This window comes from Lagopus muta, chromosome 12 (assembly GCF_023343835.1).
Source record: "Lagopus muta isolate bLagMut1 chromosome 12, bLagMut1 primary, whole genome shotgun sequence".
Lineage (NCBI taxonomy): Eukaryota > Metazoa > Chordata > Aves > Galliformes > Phasianidae > Lagopus > Lagopus muta.
Window position 1 is genome coordinate 5,116,960 of NC_064444.1, and position 23,879 is coordinate 5,140,838.

The 23,879-nt window shown below is 43.1% G+C and overlaps 1 long non-coding RNA gene across 2 annotated transcripts in view; it reads left to right on the forward strand.

Annotated features, from left to right (window-relative positions):
- Positions 1–23,879, forward strand: part of LOC125699472 (uncharacterized) — a 280,743-nt gene that overhangs the window by 193,374 nt on the left and 63,490 nt on the right. For both annotated transcript variants that reach the window (XR_007379578.1, XR_007379577.1), the window contains exons 6-9: positions 2,135–2,376; positions 3,094–3,431; positions 7,282–7,372; positions 8,507–8,699. This is a non-coding gene — a long non-coding RNA (uncharacterized LOC125699472). The remainder of the gene's footprint in view (positions 1–2,134; positions 2,377–3,093; positions 3,432–7,281; positions 7,373–8,506; positions 8,700–23,879) is intronic.

Consider the following 23,879-nt stretch of genomic DNA (forward strand, 5'->3'; position numbering starts at 1 on the left):
ATTTCTTTTTTCTTGGAAGCATAGTGGGAAGTTACTTAAAAAGGAAGTCACTCAGAATTCTCTCCTGTTCACTCCACATGAGAAAGAACTCTTCTCTCTCTGAAGAGTGAATTTGGGTCACAGTGCGGTAGCGTTCAGTCCTCATGCTGAATTACTTGCTGAACATGTGGTAGCGTTTTGCGACGTGATCTGTGAACTGGGAAGTAAGCTGAGCTCACCCAACCCATTTCATTTATAGCTTTACACAAGTAAATAAGTATGTTTTCAGCCACTCAACACAGGAATGGCTTGCAAATTGCAACCGCCATTGCCCAGGAGGTTAAAGGTTAAGCTTTTCAACAGGTCAGACTGCAGCGCTAATTCACCTCGCTAGTGAGTCCCAGGCAGCCTGTAACGCATATTTGTGGTGGTTGTGTTTGTATAGCATACACATAAAATGAAAACCGTATGACAGAGGTTAGTCCTCTTAAATGGTTGTCACATTGGCTTGGGTAACTTTCATACAGTTATCCATATGTTAGCCAAGATTCTGGTGGTATTTTTGTATAAATTTTATTGGCGTGGTGAACTAAATTGGGTAATTTCATAGCTATTATAATCAGCCAGTGGCCCAAGCAATGAACAGCTCTGTTTATCGTGAGAATGTTACTAACTGGTCTGGCCAGGTTCAGCTTCCAATGGTGGCCCTCTTCCAAATGCAGAAACCCTGTATTTCTGACACAGAGGGCTCAGACAGGCGGTCCCTGTGTGCTTATCCACAGAAGCACTGATGCTGCAGGCTGAGGGCTCAGCTCCTGTCACCAGATGTCTTTCCTGAATGTTAGACAAATAAGGAGATTGCAAGAGCTTCCTGATTTCAGTTTGCAACTGCTAAAGCTTGGACTGAGGTCTGGCTTAATGGAGATGTCTGAATTAAGAGGCTAAATTAGGCACATAGGTGCCCAGTTGAGAGGTAGATGCTCCCAGAGATATTTCAGAGAAGTGCATTTGTTCCCTGTGAGGGCCTGACCCATCGGCTTTATGTGGAGCTCCAGGTAATGAGTGGCCAAGCACCTGCATCTCAGTTGGACACCTGCAGTGTTATGCATGTGGGCCTAGATAGCTACACCATGTCCAAAAGTCCCTGTCTCAGGTGGTTTCTCCAGGGGCTTGTTTTATTCTGTGACCTTGTGTACTACTTGGTGAACAGCCATGGCATGCAGGCGTGATCCTGAGGACAGTGAGGGTGTGTGTGTGGGGGTGACCAAAGGAAGCCATTTACTGCCTTTTGTTGGCAGAGAAGTATTAAAATTTCCTCCTCTGCAAGGCAGGAAGAGCAGACACGGCCCTGGACTTCCTCCCTAAGATCCTTCCTGACCAGGATGCCCTTCTGCAAGGGAGGAGCTGTGACCCTTGAAGGCCATGTCTTGGCACATCAGGACATACTCATGCACAGCACATAGTTGTTGCTCTGTTGCAAAGCAGGTGAACTTCAAAACTGAATATGCAGGCCATTTCAGAGAGGTTTCTGCTGAAAGAAGAAGTATGTAGCAAATAAAAAAGCAACCTGTGAGTGCATGTGGCGGAAGAGGAGCAAGATACTTTGAGAAGCTCTGCTTTCCTGCTCCCAGAGTCCCTCTGCATCCCCTGGAGAAGACGAGTGGTCCCCATCTTTGGTGAAATGCCTGATGGAGCCGGCAGCATAACTCTGGTTTAACACTGACTATGAATGATGCTTACATTTCAAAAGCATTTTTTAATAATATTTTTCATAAGTGTAAGCTAAAGTAGTTACTTTCCACCAGGGTCACGGAGAGTTCACTAAATGCTGATAGACTGTATTCTGTATTAATGGCGCTAAGCTAACTGCCTCACAGAACTGCCAGAGCCCTTTATTTAAAGAAATAGCACTGTATTTCACAAGAAAATATTTCTAAGGCTTTCCTTACTGATAATTTGTCTAAAGAGAGACAGGTCTAATCATTTATATTGAATCTGGGAAGCCTAGAATTGGATGTGTTCAATGAGATATGTGCTTTATTTGAATATACATTTAGAGCAGCGTGCCACACAGATCATTAAAGCATTTTGTTTTCTTTTTATTTAACAAAATATCAGCAATTAGCTCCTTTGGCTAATTATTGGATTTTTTTAGCTGATTCTTCGGCTACAAAGGATTGCTTGTGCCTTTATGCATAGTTTCCAGCAGCAAGAAGAGACTCACAGCACGGATTGCATTTCTTCTCTTCAGCAAAGGGAAGGGGTCTGCAGCTCATCTGCATCAGTTCATCTATAACACTGAGCCAGGTGACGGGGCTGGGACTTATCCCTGCACACAGGACCTGGTTCATCCATCCACAAGCGTATCAGGAGTGGGGGACTTGTTTCTGGCTGTAGGTAAGATTCTTACTCCCTTGCCTGAGAAATGAAAGCCATAAACTAGTTCTTGCTGGTACTTATGTAAATTCCCTATTAGAGGTGGTTTGAAAAGTGTGTTAGTTAGAAACCAGTTCTTATAATAGTTGTGTATATGAAGTGACTTTACAGCACAATTAACTAGAAGAATGTTGTAGATTGAATAAATTCTCTCCACTGAGATAGTGCAACCCATTGAAATCTATGTGACTGCACTTGGAATTGTCTGCATGGAGGGCTTGGTAATGCAGCCCATATCCTGCCAGCACTGAGACGAAATCCAGAAACTGTGATATCTTGAGAAGGGCAGGTTCAGCTTCTTGAGTGATAAACTGTCCATAAATGTAGTGAGAGAAGTTGAAGGTCATATTTCGTGGGAAAACAGATCCTGAGGCACCATTAGAGTCTCAGTGCATGCAAACGGGTTTCAGCCTATTGTTTTAGGGAAGCTGTACTGTTGTTTATCTGTGTAAGATGGCACTGAATGACCCCAAACAAGTCTGAGTTAAAGTACATAGAGAGAGAATTAATTAGTCAGGCACTTAACTATGAGCTTAACGTTAAGCATACAAAATAAAAGGAGATACATAATTTTGTTAAAATGACTTCAGTGGCATTGTTTGTATGTTAAAAGTTAATCACTGAACTTATCTGTTGCATTATATCAGGGTCTAATATGGCTTCTGCACTTATTTACAGATCTAAGAAGTTTAATGCGTTTACCGTGAACTCTTGCTGCACATCAAGAATTGATTGTTGCCCACAGACAAGTGGGGTAAGACCAGTGTAGCCTTGGTCTTAAAAACTGAGGGATAGCAGGGAGCTGAACGTAAATAGGGAAGATGCCCAAGGCAGGTTGGTCTTCAGCAGTTCACCATCAGCAGATCAGACTTTCCAGAGCCTTGAAGGCTGAGCAAACATCACTGGTTTTGGCATTAGCCCCAGGGGAAACAGCATTAGGCCACTGCTGAGTGCTTTTGAAAACTTTTGCTCGTTGGGTTGGAAATGGTAAGAGAGGAACATCTCCACGCATGAAGGTGAGTTCTGGTCTTTGTCACTCATGCATATGCTACCTATATGCATATATAGGTACCTCCTGTCACCTCATCATTAGTTGGACACAGTTACCTTTTGCTCTCAGAACTCAGTGTGGGTAAAGGTGACAGACCTCAAAACCCAGACAAATGGATCTTTGTAAGAGAGACCTGTGAGCTGGGCTACCCCATCTAGCTCCATCTTCACACATATGGGAAGAGAGGTCTGGGGAGGTCTAGGCAAGAAACCAGTATTCCCACTCACTAACAATTAAAAAAGAGATGTTCCTGAGTGATGTACTCAGCGCCTTCAGTTCTCACTGGGGTAGAGTTCCTTCGGGACTACTTTCCTGTGTCTTTAGGGGATGTAACCAAATTATACCACATGAGAGCTTGTAATTTTAATGCTATGCTGTAAGGGAAAACTATAAACATAACAGGAAAGACTGGATGTTTTCCATTCATATTTTTAGAAAGGTTTCTTCTCATCTGTACACATTAGTTTTCCAGCATCTTTGGCAAGATTTAAATGAATTATTTAACTGGAATTGAAAAGCAAGTCTTACTTCTAAATTAAGCCAATAAAAGCTCTTTTTTTTTTTTTTTTTTCCTTCTCTAATTCTTCAAATGTTACCACAGAAGATAAAGATCAAATCCAGATCCAAGAGGTGATAAGGCTATCAAAATACCAAACCTCTGAGCTGATGGGCGGGAGGCAGAGCTTGGAGAGTGATGACGGACTGTGATCAGAAGTGTGGTCAGTGCAGCTGAAGTGATAAGGCTTTAACCAGAAGTATTTCCATCTTGTGGCAGTCCTTTGTGACGGGTACCACTGCTCCAAGAACTCTTGTGTGTATGGTGTAAAAAGAGGGAAATCAGGAGTGGACCCTGGCTTGGAAGATCAATCTCTTCTTCTCTATTAATGGGAACTCAGCAGAAATGATGAGTAAGAACCCAGCAGGAGGCTTTGTTTCAGAAACTAGAACCTGCCCAAAAGAAACACTTGGTGGGAGAGATGAGCTCTGCTGCCAGGGCCGTGCTGTGGTCACTGCTTGGTCTGGCCAGGCTGAAGCTCGAGATGTTTTACAAGCTGAACCAACAGCCTGGGGATCAGCAAACCCATTCTGCTTTGTGTGAGAGGTAGTAGCCCTTGCTCCTCACTCTGCAAAGCTTAAAATGCGCGTTTCCTTGGGTAACATGTGGATAACATCTATTTACTGGAAAGGTCAATCATCTGAGTTGTGGAGCGGGAGATTTTTAATGCCCATACCCACCCCCTCACAAAAAATCTCTCTAGTATTTCCATGCTTCCCCTTTTTCTGTTAAGACAAGATTTTCTCCTGCAACTGAACAGTAATGTTTCATAAACAGTCCCTCCGTCTGCAAGTGGACCTTGAAAATTGATTATTTTATGTTTGTTTCTTTTAGTCTCCAAATGTTTCTACCATTATGAGGCGGGCAGTTATTTTGCTAGGAAGGAATGCGAAGAATTAGAGAAGTTGAAAGTGATTAGGACTCTGTCTTTTAAGACAGAGCCAGTCACAAAGCCTGGCATTCAGCCTGCGGGGAGCGAGCATCATAAGACACCCTGAAGCCTTGAAATCCCTGGGTATTGAACCCCATGGGGTGGCTTTTGCATTATCAGGGAAGAGATGATATTGAGGAGACAGCTTTCTTCATATTTTAAAGGTCTCCGAGTTAATATTTATTCTAAGTAGTTGTTTATTTTTGGGTACTTTTATTGTTTCTAGGAAGGCCACAAAGAGTTCAATGTTATGGAGAAATGGTTACTTTGTGTTTATGGTTAAAGCAAAAACAAGAAGAAAAAAAAAAGTGCCAAACAATCCTGCCCCAGTTCTTTATTTAAGGAGACAATGTACTTTCCACCCATGCACAGGCAGTGCTTTACAGGCTGTATAATAAAACGCTGTTCCAGATATTGTCTAAATAGAAACAGATTTAACCCTGCTGTTGTGACTTGCATCGCTGGGTAATGAAAATTTTCGGTCTGGTTTTACTGTTTTATCCTTGCTGTGAACTGTGCATCCGCAAAACCTCGTGCACAGAGACCTGTTGTTGCAGTGCCATCTGTTTGTGTAGGAAAGGTGGACATCCCCTGAAACATGAGGCAACAGTGAGGCTTTGGCCTTCTCTGTTAGGTCATGAATTCAGTCCTCAAGGAGGTATTTCCTACAAAGACCACTGATCATAAAACAGAGCCCCGTGGTTTCCAATGGGAGCTCCGAGTGCTCATGATAACAAGGTGGTGGTCCCTATTTGTGAGATAGGTCTGAAACCCAAACATTTCTAAGCTTAAAGCTCTTTGAAAGTGAGTTAAATCATTTACCCCTGCAGTTGTCCACGAAGGGCATACTCAGAACTGCTGAAAAGATTCTTTAATTTAAGTTGGCTTTGACAATTACCCACTGCTGTGTTACCTAAAGCAATCTCCAAGCATTTCTCCATGGGGGGAAAGACCTATGATAAGAGATAGTCCCTGAAGATCCGAGAACAAAAGATGGGCTGCAGCATATGCATGTCAGGAAACGGTCCATTACTCATGAATTGCTCCATTTCCGTATACCAATGGGGGTCACCCTGTCACTGAGGACCAGAAAGATTATAACAATAATATAAGTACTGCTTTATTTACAATTTTACAAGAAAACAACTTTCCATAGCCATTACAGAATGACTGTTTTTTTAAAAGTTTCCACAAATAAAACACTCTCAGAGGACAGTAGGAAGTTTGCAATTTGAAGCATTTTGCAGTGGGACTAAAGGCACATTTCCATGTGTCACTGAGCTGGAGCCAGCTGTTGGGGCATGAACTAGGAAGAACCAGATTCTCCTCTTTGTTCCCCTGCAGATTTCCTGTGTGACCTTGAACAAGTCACTGAGTTTCTCTGCCTGTGTGTACTGGCAGTACTCTGTTTTCCCTTTGACACCCCATGACGCTCCCTTAATCTGCTCTGTTATCTGGAATACTGCAGTGAGAGGCACTGGCACCATTGCCATGATGGGGATCTCATGCTGTAGGAGTTCTCCGTACCTAGAAATTTAGCATCTGGGCAGTATAGAATCATAGAATCATAGAATCACTTGAGCTGGAAGAGACCGTTAAAGGCCATCTAGTCCGACTTTTCTGCAGTGATCAGGGACACCCACAACTCCATCAGGCTGCTCAGAGCCCATCCAATTTGACCTTGGATGTCTGCAGGGATGGGGCTTCTACCACCTCTCTGGGCAACCTGTGCCAGTGCCTCACCAATTTTATTGTAAAAAAATTCTTCCTTATATCCAGTCTAAATCTCCTCTCTTTTAGTTTGAAACCATTTCCCCTTGTGCTGTCACAACAGGCCCTGCTAAAGAGTTTGTCCCATTCTTCCTGGCGGCCACCTTTAAGTACTGAAGAACTGCTCTCAGTTCTCCCCACAGCCTTCTGTTCTCCATGCTGAACAGCCCCAGCTCTCTCAGCCTGTCCCTGTTGGAGAGGTGTCCCATCCCTTGGAGCATTTTTTGGCCCTCCTCTGGATGCGCTCTGACACTGCAAGCACTTTTACATTCTGCCCACAGCAGGGGCATGGAGGCTAGATGACCTTCAAGGTCCTTTACAACCCATGCCATTCTGTGATTCACACTCCCACCGGCCTGTGCCAGCCCCCTGTAACCTACCTGTGCATTCTGATCCCAGCAGTGGAAAGACTGCAGGAGGGATGCAGGGACTGGGCCATGGTGCATTTCCCACCTGCAGGTCAGAGGTAACAGGATTCGCCTGCTGCGTGAGAAACCATGTGAATGAGTACGAGTGACAGCAAGGGCAGGCATCATTACCATAATGCCTGTCTTACAGGTGTTGGAGGTAGTCACTGGAACAACATCGCCCAAAATTTGTGTCCACTTGAAATGCTCCATATTTGTAATCGCCGAGCAAGAATGAGCAGGTATGACTCTGATTCTTATCATCTAGCATTAAAACACAACAATCACCCCAGCCCACCTCTTAGTATTCATTTTACTTATTAAAGCTTCCCAACAAGTCTCTGCAGTGATGTTATCTGCTAAATTGTGTGAGGTTTCTGATCATTAAGTGGATTGGTCTTCAAAGAGCTAAATGAAAATGAGCAATAAATATCAGTGTTACTTAGGTCGTATAGTGCAAAATGACAAGGAGACCGAAAGACCTTCTGGCAACTGTTAGAACAAACAAGTGTGGAATATATTCACTAATGCTTCTTGCGGGTTTTCAGAAAGTTTTTAATTATTTGGAAAAGCAAGTTAAAATGGAGAAGCAGACTTGATCTTAAGCTGGAAGAGGTAGGAACTCCCAGCAGGCTTTTTTGTTCCAGTGCTGTGACCTGGAGTTATGTGCTTTACTGCTGTACTAACTCTCCTCTCTGCAGAAGGAGCATTGTAATATTCATGTATGCGCTGAAGATATTATTATGGCAATTTCTCCAGTGCTTTGCACATAAACAGATACATTTAAGAAGGTGAGCCTCCCGCTGGTGGGTGTAAACATGAGCTTCAAGTTTTGCACCTGCAATTGCATTTCCTGTGTGTAACTGAGCACTCGTACCAGTAGAAACCTGACTGCAGAGGTAAATGAGGCAGCAGTGGTTGCCGTAACTTCTACTTGTAGCTGTGTTTTCATTCACTTGGAAAAATAAGCAGCCACAACAGTTGTTGGGGCAAATTGCATCCCCATCCAGGGAGTATGAAAATCGCCCACACAGGCACTGTAAGGAATATTAAACCGCTGCGTGATTTCTTTGGTTGTATTCTAAGGACTGATTTTTACATGGGCAAAAACATGATGAAAAATTATTCAAAAACGTTGCAGCTTCTTCTGTCATACCTCCATACTGTCTCCTGTTTGACATGGACAGATCCCCAACCCCCCACAGTCCCACTCATCCTGCCCTCAGAGGCCGGAGTTTTGCTCTGGCCAGGACAAGGGGTTCTCCTTGCCCCTCACCAGCTTTCCTTCTTATGGGGAAGCAGTGTTCAAGAGGGATCACAGTAGAGAATTTCTCCAGTAATAAAAATACCAAAATGTGACTGTACTCCTTCATTAGACTCTTTCAAGGTCTTGGCTGTTGGCATCTCTCTCACGATAACTGAAGCATGCTGAGCGAGAAGCGCACCCGAAAGAAAAGAGGGAGTTCAAAGGGGAACTGGAAGATGGAGGCAAACAGAAAGAAATGGAAGTGTCAAGTTTTTAAACAGAAAACAAAGAAGCCTATAACCTAAAAACCCACAAGCCTAAAGGTAACAGTCATTTCCTATTTCTGTGCAAACTGTTGGGGTTTCTCTGAAGGAAGTGGGGGGTGGGGAGAGAGGACAGTTCCTGGTATTTTCCTGAGATTAGAAAGCAAATCAAAGTTATCAGGTTTCCTTTGTGACTGAAATAAGTGTTTTGAAAAGTGTGAACTCCACCTTAGTACAATCCTGTGCTATATGGTAAAGGATGAGTTACTGGGGTGATGGCTGGGAGGGAGCCAAGGAATCTTTACTCGCAATTGACCCCACAGTGTTGTTCCTTATGTGTAAGGGAAAAAAATCTGGCTCAAAACCAGAACGATTGGGTACTGGAATGGGCTGCCCAGGGAGGTGGTGGAGCCACCAACCTTGGAGGTGTCCAAGAATGAAGGAAATGTGATTCTTAGAGTAATGGTTTAGTGGGCATTATTGGTGGTAGGTGGATGGTTGCACTAGATGATCTCAGAGGTCTTCTTCAACCTTAATGTTTCTATGATTCTATGACTGCATCCTTCTTGGCAGTCAGTAACACGTGAGTCATTTACACCTAAGGACTGTGCAGCCCTATGCAGTGAGACACCTTCCAAGCTCATATGGATAATTTGACATCTCTGCCACATGGTGACTTAACCAAATGTACCTGAAAGCTTTCTCCTCCTTGGTGAAATATTTATTCACAAAAAGCACCAGTAATGTAAGAGTCAATATGAGATATCTAGAGGAAGTCCATTAATTGGTTTCAGAATGTCTTCAAACAAGACTGAAGCAAATCAAAGCAGTGTAAGGTAATGGTAAAATTTATAGTTCAAAATCAAGTTATGCAGTACTTCTTAAACTCAATATTTTAAACTTCTGTGGAAGCATCATAAGGCTTTTAGATTGTACTTGTGATCCAGCATGATGTGCAATACTTCAGCTCACCTTCTGCAGATAAGGGAGATAGGCATAGCATGGGGAAATGAAGTCTTAAATGTGCTTGCTAGGTACAGGCAGCAGGGCGTAGGGACCTGGGTTCATCTGTGGTTGAGCTCTGCGCCCATCCCCCTTCCTCTGCTGCGTACAGGCGTTATCCACCTGCACAGAATGGAAGAGCCCCAATGTAGAGGCTTTGCTAGCTTTTAAAGGGTCTGGTCTCCTATGACTCGAGCAAGGGCATGGAACTGAGAAGCTGAATGCCAGTGGGGTTTGCTCCCATTTTCTGGTTAGTAGTTATTTGGCTGAGGAGGGCAGTTCTTTTACAGGGAAAAAAAAAGTTTATATAAATATTTACTGAGGAGAAGCAACCCAGAATGAAGAAGAAAAGAAAAAAAAAAAAAAAAAGGGTAATTGTGGTCTCAGGTCTCTGGTGCTAAAATAGGAGAATCTAAAGCTGAAATGGTTTGGCTTGCTCTGAAGCCTGGCGTGCAGGGCCCATGTTTTTAAAGACGTCATTTTGCATTTGTTGCGTCAGTTTGGATTTACATACACTTCTGTGAAATCTGAGCCATAAATGTTGATTTTAAACAAAGACATTTCCATAGGATCTTTATTGTCTGTGTAGTGGTGAAGTGCTATGAATAATTTTTCCCAGGTGCTTAAACAGGTGGTGTCTTCAAGGGAAGCAGGGCTTCTTTCATGTTCCCTATAATTTGTGCTGTCTTAAGCCTTCATTGTCAATGTCTTGGGCGAACGTTTATGACTGTTTGAATAGTGCCTTCCCCACAAAGATGCTTGGTACCCAGCTCCTCAATTGGAATATAAGTGCTACAGTTATTTATTTACAGGGAAGGAAATAACACAGTGGCTCTATTTGCTACTCCTAAATTTATTTTCTCTTCTTTTGTGCAGTGTAAAAATGTTAGTCATCACCAATGGCCCTTGGAAATAAGCTTTCCAAATATATTCTCATACTCTATATAGATGCACTGATTACACTCCAGCAGGTCGGCAAGGGGAAATCTGAAATAGTGGCACTAAATGACAAGGGAAAAAATCACTGGAGAGAAAATTCTCCATAAAAATCTGAGGATGATTATGGAGCATAGGCAGATGTCACCAGCGCTGGACTGCAATTCTTGTTGAGCCCTCAGTTCTCAGACACCATTGATTAAAGTTGGATGGAAAAGTGCCATACAGCAGAGCAGACTCACGGGCTTCAGCTCCTGTTTCCATCTGCTCTTTGGGCTGCGAGTTCAAACCTGCATGATAAAATTGGGATTTTTAATCTTGTGTTCAGGATCCAAGCAAAAATAGTTGGAGAGAAGAGAAGGAGCTGGATGGTTGCTGTTAACATACAGAACTTGTGAGACTGCCACTTTTGTTAGGATCTCACGTTCAGAAGTGGGAAGCAAGCTGTGGCAGCCAGGTTTGGAAGCGTGGACTGATGTGGCTGTGAGATTCCATTTCCTCATTCTGTTTTTTGAAAAGCCATAACATACAATAGTCGCTTTCCTAAGAAGCATGTGTCATGGACTTGGATTTATCAGCATTTTTAAACATAATGGACAACTATGCTTGCTGAGATCCATCAATTATGAGGGCACATTTAAGCTGTATAAACATTTCCATGTGGTTTTGGGGTCTCCCTCAGTGATGTCCTATGGCTGTCCTGTCCACGCTCATTGCTAACATGCAGAGAATCCTCCGTAACTTAGGATACTGCAGAAGTGAGGGATTGATCTTTCCCTGTTGTATATACGTGTGGAAATCATCTGTGTGCACAGAATAGGGAGGGGGAGGCTGCACATGGGTTTCAGGGGGATGCTTGGAGAAGGTGGTACTCTGACAAGCCAAGATACTACTTGCTCAGCCAAAGAGTTCAACCAAGTAAGACACAGAGGTGTGGTGCTGTAGGACAGTATCACCTCTGCTTCTCCAGCCACATGCAGATCATTTCTAGGATAATAGCAATAGCCAAAGTGCACGTTTATATATACATACATATATATCTGTGTGTGTGTGTGTGCATACACAATCCTTTTTTCATTTGTTCCATAAAAGCTGCCGTTAGGGCCTGTAAACTGAAGCAAACTACCAAGTGCCTACTTTGTTCAGAAATAATCTGAAATACTTTTCCTTTTTTTCTTTTTTTTTTTTTTCCTCCTCCTTGTTTTTCCAGCCATATGGATTTGCCAGTTCACTGCATCATTGCATGTTTATAACACAGCATTTCTTCAGCAGCTGTCACTATCTCACAGTGCCATAGTACATCTTACGTACTGAGTTCCAAACCATGATACAATAGAAAACAGCTTACATTTAAAGAATAGAAGGCCCTCCCTTGACATCTATTTGGACACTGGTTGTGGACCTCAGAAGGCAGAAGGTAATAGCAGCACCCTCAAATATGTCTGCTGTTCCATCTGTATGTCAGGGCTATTAATTCACCACCGGTGCTTGACGTTTAGCAAGATGCAGTTTAGGGCACATTTGGCAGAGAGATGTTTTTCTCTCTGCTAACTGGGAGCACACAAATTGGCTGCTGGGATGTAGCGTGGGATGCTGACTTGCTAATGGGTGTTTTCAGTCTAGGAAAAAGCTGGGTGAAAATTGAATAGGCGCACCACTAAACAAAGGTTGTGTGCAAAATTGGGAGATTTCAGTGGGCTGGATTACAGTTGCCCTCGGCCTCATCATAACAATGTTTGGATCACAGCTGAGCTTTAAAAAAAATTAATCTGTGATAATGTTCCTTGACCAAAATGATGAAGGATCTCTAAGAACTGCCTTAAGATGATGCTGTCTGGAAGGGGTAGGGAAGTACTGAGGCTCTCTGCTATTATTCCTGTCATCTTTGCCTGGCAGTCCTGAGAAAAGACCAAGAAGTGGGGAAGTTACTCTGTAGACTCTTTTGTCACATTGTCACTTGCTGCGTGCCTGCATTGGGCCAAAATGCAGGATTCGCTGAGTGTGTGACACGGGCTCACCTCACTGTGTGAGAACATGTGTGGGTGTCAAGTCACAGGGAAAAGAACATCTTGCCCTTTTTCTCATGTAATCAGAGTGCTTAAATTCAGTCATGCTGGGGCAACCCCTACTGAAGCTTGGCCATCCAGACTGTATTTGGTGCAAGACTGTTCAGGCTGTGGTACTTTTTCAGAAACTTGGTAGGTCTGACTTTCTGCTCATGCTTACCCTTTTGACAGTCACCAGTAGCGGGAAGAAACATTTTTATTTTTTTTTCCCTAATGAATATTATGACACGATAGCTTGAATTATCAACATGTCTTGTAACATGTTGCAGATGGTGGTTTAATGATGTAACGTCACTTCATAGAAAAGAAAATATATACCTAGTAGTTAGCTCAAACTTGATCAGATAGCAGTAGATTGCAAATTGATGTTGCTATTTCCTCTCATGTGATCCTGTTTGATGATATTTTACAGAAAACAACCAGGAGATCTTTCTTCTTACAGTCAGTAATTAGCAGAGAAAGAGCAACTGTGCAGTACTAAGATTATCCAGCAGCAGAAAGAACATCCTAATCCCAGACATGAGAGACAGGATGTCCATTAGGAATGGTAGCCACTGATCAATAGTCTAATTTAGCATAGAAGGGTTTTATTGCTTTGGGAACTGGAAGAAGAGAGGGAGGTATTGCAATGTCTTTAGTTCCAGTCCTGCCTTTGCTGCTGATTCACCCCAAAGAGACACTGGCTGACTCCACTGCTTTTCCACAGCCATAGGATCAAGCAATAATTTTAAAATAGCAGAGCATTATGTGTTTTGAATATGCATTTGATTATGTATGGGGCAGCACAAAGGAAGAAAATCCATTTCTGATGATATCAAGAGTAAGTGGACGTTTGTCTACAGTTCATTTAGGATCAAATCCGCCAAATTTATGGGTCCTCAGGAAAAAAGTAAAATAAATCTCTTTTCAGACATTTGGTGCCTTTTTCAGTTTTTGTGAGGTTTTTTCTTTTGGAAAATAAAAGTAAAAATAGAGATAAAATTCCAAAGCAGAACTTCAAAAACTTTATTTTTAACAACCATGCAAATATCTCCTGCAGAGTATTAATGTTTCCAGAGCACCTTCGTCTCCCTATCACCTCCTGTGCTTATTTCTCAGAAATAAGATGGTAACTGTGAGGTGATGAAGTGCATCATCTTCAGTGGAACCACCTTCAGTGGCTGCCAAGGGTTTTTCTAACCAGGTGAAGGGGTAGAAGTTGCTATTACTGCACAAAGTGGTAATTAAGAGTAAGCGTTACCTGTAAAAACTTTATGTGCTGGAATTTACATCAAGGTCATGTAATCACATGGGTAGGAGACAGTTCTCATCCTTGCTCTGTTCCTCGGAGGAATTGCTGCTGGTCTAAAACCCAGGGAGGACAAGTCTAGCATAATGCAGGAAAAGTGATAAAATGGTGGCACCAGTCTAATAGATTTTCAAGGAGATTGAGCAGGAGCCACTGAAGGTAGCAGTGAGGCATAGAAAGCAAAAGTACACCAGGCCTTGTTTAATTATCTTTTTCACACTGCATTAATCATTGCAAAAACAGGATTATGCCTATTTTTACATCAGGGTTGAAGGGTAATACAAATGTCATTTTGAGCACTGTCTGTCATTAGCAACTGTTAAATTAAAGGTTTGAAGAGCAAAATAATGAAGGGAGGCTGCTCCCTTGACCTATTTTTCACCAACTTCTTCCTCTTTGACCTCTGAATCTGAATTTCCCTTATCAAATCATCATCTGATTTCCTATGAGTGTTCTTGCTTTCCCCAGCCCCCATAGCCATGCTGCTTGTTCCGATGACCTCGCTCTTCAGCTGTCTTATTTTATGTGCTGGTTTGACAGTCAGTCATTTTTTTCCTCCTGAAGCATCCATAAGTCTTCGTTCTCTAGTTATCTTTCCCCATCTCCAATTGCTCTTTCAGCAGCTCCACTGGAGCCATGGCTGACCTCAGGCTCCATTGCCATCTGTTTAAATCTTCACCACCAGTTACCATTGTCCAAGCCTCAGACCCAGCCTTATCCCTGTGTTATGACTTCTCCTCATTAGGAATCCAGAATTTCCTTCTGGATTCCTGTTTTTTTTCTCTGAGTTACTCACTCTTCCATCTCCTACGTGGTTCCCGGTTACTCTTTTTTGACCCCACCTTTGAAATAATTTAAATAATTCCTCTTTTTGCTATGGTCTCAATCCAGACGTGATCATAATCTGACATTTCAAAAAGAGGCACATAAAAAAAGTTTGGCTGCTTATGTGCTTACAGTATGGTTTAATGATGCAGGATCCATTCCCACCCCCACAAGGGCAATAAATGAGTCATGAAGTTAAATATACCTGGTCCTATGCTTGCATAGTTACTTGTCCTACACTCGAGGAGGTAAAGGTTGTGTACTGAATTTGTCTGTGGCAGTTGTCTCAGTGATGGCTCATGGTGACTGCTGCAGAAAGCCGTGCAGTTTTTAATGTCCTTAGAAGTCTCATGTTGCATTCTACCAGCAATTCCCATTGAATGCGTAGGGAAATTTATGGGTCTGAATTTATGGGAGGGGGCTTAAAAAAAGAAATGTGTGTTGTCTTCTGGGGTGGAATTTATTCTAATCTTTTCAGCTCCTTCCACTCATGTGTCAGTATAAACCCTGACATATAGCCCAACTTTTCCCTGTGCAGACTCTGATTGCTCTGTATTCTCTCTGGCTTGGGCGTATGGAGGAGCATATGTTGCCAAGTTAGGCAAAGTTCCAGTTGGTGTGTGAGATGCTGTGTTTTTCAGTGGGGTGAAATAGCAGGACCCTAGTCTGAAAACCAGACTAGAACTATTTCTAGTGATTTAAGGATGTGAAATGAATCGAATCAGTCACAGCTCTGATTTTGGTGGAATGTGTGGGAATGTATCTTTTCTCATTAGCTTCCATTGGCCATGATCAGTCTTTATCACCCATACCTCTACCTGAGCCATGGACAATAGACTGCATCTGTTTCTACTTTACTAATTTGATCTACCTGGGAAAACTACTCTTGCAGGAACTTTAAAGAGGAAAAATAGCACAGTTTATAATCGCTAATACAACTGAGCTCTAAGCACCCTTGTGCAGGTTCCTGATTCTGCACAGTTCTACTGCTGACCCAGTAAGAAGAAGTTTTATGACAATCCAAAAGCCTTCTTTCCAAGGACTGTATGTAAACACACAGCAAAGGCATGTGTATAAACTGTTGGTTAGAATAAGTGATCTGAAATATACGCAGGTACAAAAATTTGCCCATTTGTGCAACAGTGGGTGAATAAATGGTAGCAAAAACACTTTTGGGTTCTTTTTTTTTTGTGTGTGTGTGTGTGTGTGTGTACCAGCATGTGTAGTTACATGGGTTTGTATTATAATAGTAAAGTTGTTAGCTCAGGTTTTAAGACGGACAGTTTTATTCAGGAAGCTAGAGCGTGGCTCAGTCCTGGAGAATGACTGTGTGAGTAAGTTATTCCATCAACTCAGTGCAGCAGGTATTTTTCACCTTGTTCCAGAGAAGGTGGGAGGATATAGCAACTGATGGAGACAGGATACCAGACAAGATGGAGCATTGGCTTGATTCCATATGATAATTTCAGCTTAATTGTTTTGCCTTTAGGCTGCTGTATCTGATTAGGCCAGTCTCTAGCTGATCCAAGGTTAGGAGAATGCAAAACCACTGTAGGGTTGTGCTAAACACAATGCAGCCAGGCCAAATAATCTGGGTCATTTATGCATGCAGATGTACAGATACAAGCACACATGCAGTTTTGCATGGGAACATAACATACAGTAGCTCCAAATTTGGGAGGGGAATTAGTAATTTGCTGAGATAAAAGTTGTGGCCTCTGTAGCAGGCTGTGTAATCATATAAATAAATACAAAAGTCCACTTTGGAGCAGCGTTCTTTTAATACTAATTGGATGCAAAAAATCTTATCACATTAGTAACCTTCATACCTTTATAATAACTCTTTTATTGTACCAGCCAGCTTGGTTTTCACTAATATGATACGAAAGACTTGCTAATATATTAGGAAAGTCACTAACACTATTAATTTACTAGATAAATTACTTCTCTATCTTGGAACTTTAAATGAAATGGAATTCACTAATCCTAATTGGTTTGCCTTCTACCAGAATTATTTCCCATTAGTTCAGCATGTTTTCTTTTTTCATACTTGAACAGAAGAGATTTCTTAAACTCAAAGCCTTGGGGTACAGTATATGGGTTTATTAATTATCAGGTATTCATTCAAGGGGGTTAATTAAGCAATAACTTTCCATTGACTGGAATATACAAAGGAATAAAAGGCTTGACTTGTCCTGCTGATTAAAGCACCGAGGCCATTGTGTCATCATTTTGTTCCATTTGGTTGTGGGAGAATAAAGATTTTTCCACTGTTTAACATAATTGGCTGAGAGCTCGGAGACCCCATTCCTTGTGTATAGGAACTTTGTTGTTTTGTTGATTTTTGCCCTTCTTTTCACCCTGCCTCTGCACGGCGGCGAGTGCTGTGACCTTCCCTTATGGCTATAGACCTCAGTGCTGTGACCACATTTTGTCACCTGGGTTTGAGAACTGCAATGCAGCAAAGGAAGCTGAACCCATGGGGAAACGAAAAGCTGGTGCTGAATGCGAGCTGCCTGCTGAGTAAGCAGGGTATCGTGCTGTAAGCACATGACACCGATGCTGAGGAATCGGCGCTTGGCTGCGCATTGGCTTCCAGGCGGAGTTTATGGTGTTGGCTTTGACGTTTGGGTTTGATTCAAACCTCTTTGGAATCAGTGGAAAGTCTTGCCATGTACTTCAATTGATTTTGGACCAAGCCCAGAAATCTCTGAATAGCTTGTCTATGCAAGAGACAACCTCTCTTCTCAGGGATATCGCCTCATCCTTTGAGAGGAGCAGCATGTCAGCTAGAACATCTTTTCTGTGAAAGAGAGCGCGCTGCTCTCAAGTGAGTTCTTGAGCTTCTTGTTAGAGATCCTGCAGTCTGCAGCTCATCCTGCAGGGAGTTGTCTCTATTGACTTTTTGGGTGTCCCTTTGAGAAGTGGATCCTCCAAGGGCATAAATTTATACCTTAGAATAGGTGGAAGAGAAGGGGGGGGTTTCCTAGAACTTTCCTAGGTCCAACTGATCTCCATTTCCTGTAACAGCTTCCCTGGGGCTGTGGCAATCTGCTTTAATTAGAGCAGCCTCTGAGCATCTCTCGATTATGCTGAGGAATGGGGCTTCACTGTGAATTTAGCTGACCCAAGCTGTGGGAGCGCAAAGGCCATCGTTGCGCAGGCCTCCCACGTACCTTCATTTGCACTTTGCAAGTCTTTAGCCCTAACCAGCTCTCTGCTGTCCAGGCTCTGGAATCATTTATAAAAGAAGCTTGTGGTTGTGTCTGTTTGTTGGTAAACGCATATTATACACGAGCTGGAGCTGGCTGGCTGGCTGAAACTGCTACTTGCAATCAGCTCTGCATCACTGAGTCAGCGCATCCCAAAGCCTTAGCACATCTCTGCCCAGGGGAAGCAGGGCTCCATGCTCACCGCACCCAGGAAGGTGGGGCTCCAGGTACCGGCGGTGGAGCCCACTCATCCCAGCCAGAGGAGGAGAAGGAGGTGGAGCTGCCGGCTGAAAAAGTGTGTGATGTTAGAGTGACTGCTGAGTTTATTCTCCAACAAGTGTTAGCATGCTTTTCTCATTTGATTGTTTTGGTGATTGTGGTAAAGTGCAAATGTTACGCAATGGTAGGACTGGTAACGCTGGCCACTGCCAACTGTAGTGCCAGGAATCATTTATAAGCTTCCCAGCAATGAGCTTTGTCAGCACACGCTTCACCTCCAGTAACCATTGTAGGCACCAAATTCTGTCATGAATGAGACATCCCTTCCATCGGGGAAGACCACATCACTCCTCTGGAAGAAAGGCTTCTTGCTTGAGCCACCCTTTCCTCTTTCAAATCTTGCAAAATATCTCTGCAGGTCAACCAGAGAAGCTGAGATGCCAACATCACCCAACTGAGCGGAACACTTTGGTAAAATGAAGAGATTTCAAAATCTCAACAAGAAAGGCTGTCAGATTGCCTTGAGTGTTTGAAATAATGTATATGAGCATATATCTAGGTATACCTGTATAACGACATGAGCCAAATGACTTGCTTTGGCTTGCTTATCATTCTAAGACATAAAACAGGTAATCTAGCTTTATTTGACACCTACGATAATCATCCAAGAAAATGAGAGGCTCTGTAATGGAGGTCTATAAACAGGTCTTGCAGGTCATTCGCACAAGTTGGCTGTGCACGCCAGAGCTCTATGGAAACGTGGCTATAAACACTGGTTTGGATCAAGAGCTTCTCCACTGACAGAAAAGACAAAAACTAAAGCTGTGCAAAACTGAGTAAGTCTCAGAAAATGATTCACCCTCTTAATTAATTTTCCATTTTGGTTCATAGAATGCCCTTAGGTGGCTGCAATGGGCTCGAATTTCTTCTTTCTGGGCAGAGTTCACCTTTGCACGAGGGCTGGGAAGCACTCCTCTCCCACCCTCCACTCTCAGAAGAACCCAGGCAGAATCCTTTAAGGGAATATTTTCCTTTACCCAAATTATTCTGAATCACACTAATTTCCTAAGGCACAGTCACATGTGGCTAAGAGGCTTATTTAATTGCCACCACAATGGGCAGTGGGAAGCTTGTCCCCTTGCCTTACTAAGCAATGCCCTACTCACATCTCAGAGAAATAGCCCTAAGTGCACTGCAATTGTCTGTCACGACAGCCACCAGTAAAAGCAACTGCATGTGTGAGCAGTCCTTGCAGAGTGCAGCATTCTCTGGGTTTGCTTCCCTGTTGTCTTTGTGCTAGGAATCTTCATGGGTGAATTGAGAAGTCATTAAAAGAGTCAGAGCCAGCAAGCAGAGTGAGGCATGCACTCCCTGAACATGCAGGATACAAATGCCTCTGTTCTGCCATCTCGTACCAGCACAGCCTGAGCAAACTCATGCTGCAACGTGAACATTCACACGCTGGCTTTATGTAAGGTTTGTGTGGTCATTGAAGTTCAGTTCAGTAGGAATGGTTTGCTCTCTTTGAGTAGTAAAAAATGTAGAGCTTTGCTCCAGCTGTTTCTTTCCATGATTTACAACTACATCCTTAGGCACGGTTTTCCCACTGAAATACTTCACCCCCGACCAGGACGAAAAGAGAGGAAAGAGTCCCCATGTCATGCCTCAGGCCATCCTAGGGAGGGGACGGGCGATTCAATGCCTTTTCTCTCCCAACTCTCCCCCTACAATAAGCTTTGAGAGGTGACTAAGCTGGGGAGAGGAGGTGGAGCTGTATGAGGTAGGTGTGTAGGAGGTTGCCGGTGGGGTTGTTCCAGCTTGTGCTGGGAGTCACCTTGACCCAGCGTTGCAAAGGAAGTGTAAAACTAAATTTCTTCTTTCCATTCCTGCCCCACCAACTGCATAGCATAAAATGTATCACTTTCTTATTTTCAAATAGCATTTCTATATGCATTATTAATGTAACTAAAACCCAAGCCTTCAATTTATCACTCCCAGGGCACTTGCACATAGAAACGTATGTTATATCATTGTCTGTTTAGTGATGGTGTTAAGTTTTAGCTGGAAAAGAAAGGCATGGTGTTAGGAACTGTATCTTTCCCAAAGGGAATACCAAAATCTTACTTTTTTCAGGACAGCAGTGTGTAAGGGTCCCCCCAGCTCTGGCTGTAGGGGGACAGCTGGGCAACAAGATGCCATGGCCTGTTTTACCCTATCCCACCAGTCAGGAGCTTGAATTTGGCTGCCTCCACCATTGTACCTGCATTAATCAGTGATTTGACTGTTTTCCTCCTTCCAGGGTTTTCCTGATAAACATCAGTTTAAAACCCAAACCTGTAGCCCACTAATAAATCATGGTTATTTTGGTCTATCAAGCTTGCTCCTGGCTCAACCTTAACTTCCCGTGCCCTCAGGAAGACTTAGATTTGGGTGCTCCATAAGGTGCCAGAAACAGAGGAAAGATTATGTAGCTGGGGGATTTTAACAAACCATCAGAAAACCTAGAGCTCCCCATAGAAGTTGCCAGCAAAGAATGCATTCTCCTAGTCAGCTTGGCAGAAAAAGAACAGACACCTCCAAGAAGCCCAGCAGGGGCTGTGGTTTTGGCCCAGTGAGATTTTAAAGTTGAGTTTCCCATCAAAGCCACATGAAATCAGTGAGGGTATTTCCATTGATTTGAAAGGGCTTTGAGATGTATCCTGAGTCCCAAAGCCTTGAGACAGGTGCAGGCTTGGGCAGCACAAGGGCGTGAAAGGGAAAGGAGACATCTGCTCCCTTGATCCTCGAGGTGAGTTGGAGCTGCAAGAAGTGCTCCTGAAGCACCCTGCTGGAGTTGAGGATGCGGTTCCTGATGCCTGGCACCTGCACTCAACTGCACCTGGGAGAAACCGGCTGCTCAACTCTGGGTACTGTCAGTGAAGACCAGGATTTCGACTCCTGTAATTAGCAGCTAATGTCAGGAATCAGCGTGCCAGGCAGCAAAGGGGTCTCTTCCCTAAACATCTGCCCCTGGCACCCCGCTAGGAGGAGAAAAATATGTACAGAGGGAATTAAAGTGACAGCCCCCACGATCTGGCGTATGTCACTGACTCCGAAGCTGATTTAACTGGGCAGCAGGTAGGAGAGACAAATATTCGCTACAGGAGCTGGAGAAAATGGAGGCGAGGCAGAATGAGATAAAACCTATTAGAGAGAGTGTTTTACAGTGCAATTCCTCGGGGGCTGGGGAGGAAGGAGAAAGCTCACCATAAATGGAAAAAGGCTCGAACTATAATTAATTCACCTTCTCCCAGCTTTGTACCATATTTATACTGTATTTCCATGCAAGATTTTAAAAAAAGCACAAAAACTCAACGTGTTCAGTAGTTTTTATGTTCACAACAGATAGCAGTCTTGCAGCAGATTAGTGTACTGGTATAGCTGCTGTATGTATATAAGGGCTTTGGATGGTCTGGGACTTAAGCTTCAGATGAAATAATCAACCCTGACTGAAAGGACATTTATTGGATAGGCAGTATGAGAAGAGATGGTGCTGCTGTCTGAACTGCCTGACTCCTGCAAATTAACAACATAAAGGAGAGGTTTTCTTGGAAATCTGTAGGCGAGAGGCTAAGCTCCTCTCCTTGTGCTTAGCCAAGTGGGGTCAGAAGCGCCGCAGGCAGCTCCCATCCCAGAGCTGCTGGTCACTCACTGTCAGTGTGGGATGTGTCAAGCAGCTCATTGCTTGCCAACAACAGGCTGGGAAGTCAGGCTGCACGCAACTTTTAGCACATGCTGTAGTAGATTCCAGCTTACCTGTGCAGTAAAGGTAAGCCTGTGCTGCATGTAATTTTTTCTTCTCACGTGGTGTCAGGAACAGAAGAAAGACCTGAGGATTTGATAGATCTCAAGTCGGAGTTCACATAATCACTTTTGCTATTTAGAACGAAAGCAGATAATAGTGCTGAGATTCCAGGGAGGGTCTTGGTTGTCCCCAGGTTCAAGGACGCTTGGGTCAGGGGATGGAGTCTGACAGGAAATCAAGGCTAACCTTTGTACTTCCCCCTCCGTTATTGTTGAATATACAGAAAAAAAGAAATATATGGAAAGAAGCAAAGTACATATACTTCTGCAGCCTAAGAGCTGCTTTCAGTACTGCATGCTTTTATGTAGAACTCAATAAAATGCATTTGCAAACATAATTACAGATCCAGCAATGTTCTCTAATAATGGATTATATAAAGCATGTTATGAAATGCATTCATATCAGGTTCTTGGCAGATTGTACTACCTACTGTAACCAAGTGCTATAAAACCAACTACAAGTATATAGAAATTACTGACACAAGGTATGCACTCCTGAAATAAAGTGCAGTTTCAGAGGGTTGCAAAACATACTGTAGAGGGTGGTGGAGGTATTTTGAACATGCTGGAGCCAGCAGCACAGCAAAGGAAGCCATTCTTGGGGAAAGTATGGTGATAAATGGCTCCTCAGTGCATATCAGCTGTTGGCTCAGGGCCTGCAGGTTGATCCAGGTGTCCTTACGTGCCACAAGACTTGGTCCTATTTTGTTATGTTGTAAATTCCCACCAAAGTATGTAGGGCTCCGCCTGGCTGAGCACTGAGTAATTAAAAAAAAAGAAAATTAAGACCCTGGTCCTGAATTCACATAGAGATCTTCTGATGTTGCTTCAGTGTGCTGGACTCCCACGTGAAGGCTTTATTCAAAACCCTTTCAATTGAGTGGAAATTTACTACCGATTTGGACAATCTCTGGATAAAGTCTTGCTTTAATTTTGTCAGATTATTTCTTTAGGGCAGAAGGGATGTTATTCTGAGTTATTAGGTTATGAATGTTGCTGTGTCATGAGGAAAACAAATGGATTTCTTCTACTTCCTCATCACTCAAAACAACCTCTAGTAAAAGATAAGCAGAACCAGAACGGATAAAAAGGAAGCCCCTTTCCTTTTCTCACTGCAATGAACCTTTACCCAAACTCTTTTTTTGTATGGTTCCTGTTGTTCATATATTTCCTATTTCTGCCTTAGTTGGGAGCATTGTCATAACACAAAAGTTCCTATCATTTGTTTCATTGCTAGTCAGAAAAATCTTCTCTAAACCAGGTTTTCTAACACTGAACATTTGAGTAGTTAGTGAAAGAAAATAGCACAGAAACCATGACTACTGCTTCTAGGAACTGCATGTTCAGCTTCAGCCTGCAACTGCAGGAATGGGTCTCTCACTATGCCAGATAAAACTTTGTAGAGAATGATTGCTAGCAGCTCTAGATCAAGGGACCTGAGCACAGTTGAGTGAGATGCCCTTTCAAGCTGTTTCCCTGCGTATTTTTCTTACGAAAGCCAAGTAGCGGAGTCTGGTGCATAGCCACTCATGCAGACAGGAGATTAGCATGCAGTTAGGATACGTGTTTAAATACAGAAACTGAGCTTTATTTCCTTAAAAGCAGCTATACTGATCATGTGCAAGTAGGTCTTTCCTCCACGGACTGCGAAGCACTTTGCAAATATTGTTGGAGGCTCGCAATGTTCTTGCACTTGGGTAAACTTGATCCTGGAGGGGTTAAGTGATTTACTCAAGGTTGCCCAGTAAATCAGAGGTAGAGGTAGGAAGTGAAACAGCAGCATGACTGCAAATGACATCCTTTAGCCTTCAGAGGTGCTACTGTGTGTAAATAAAGGCCTGACCCTGCT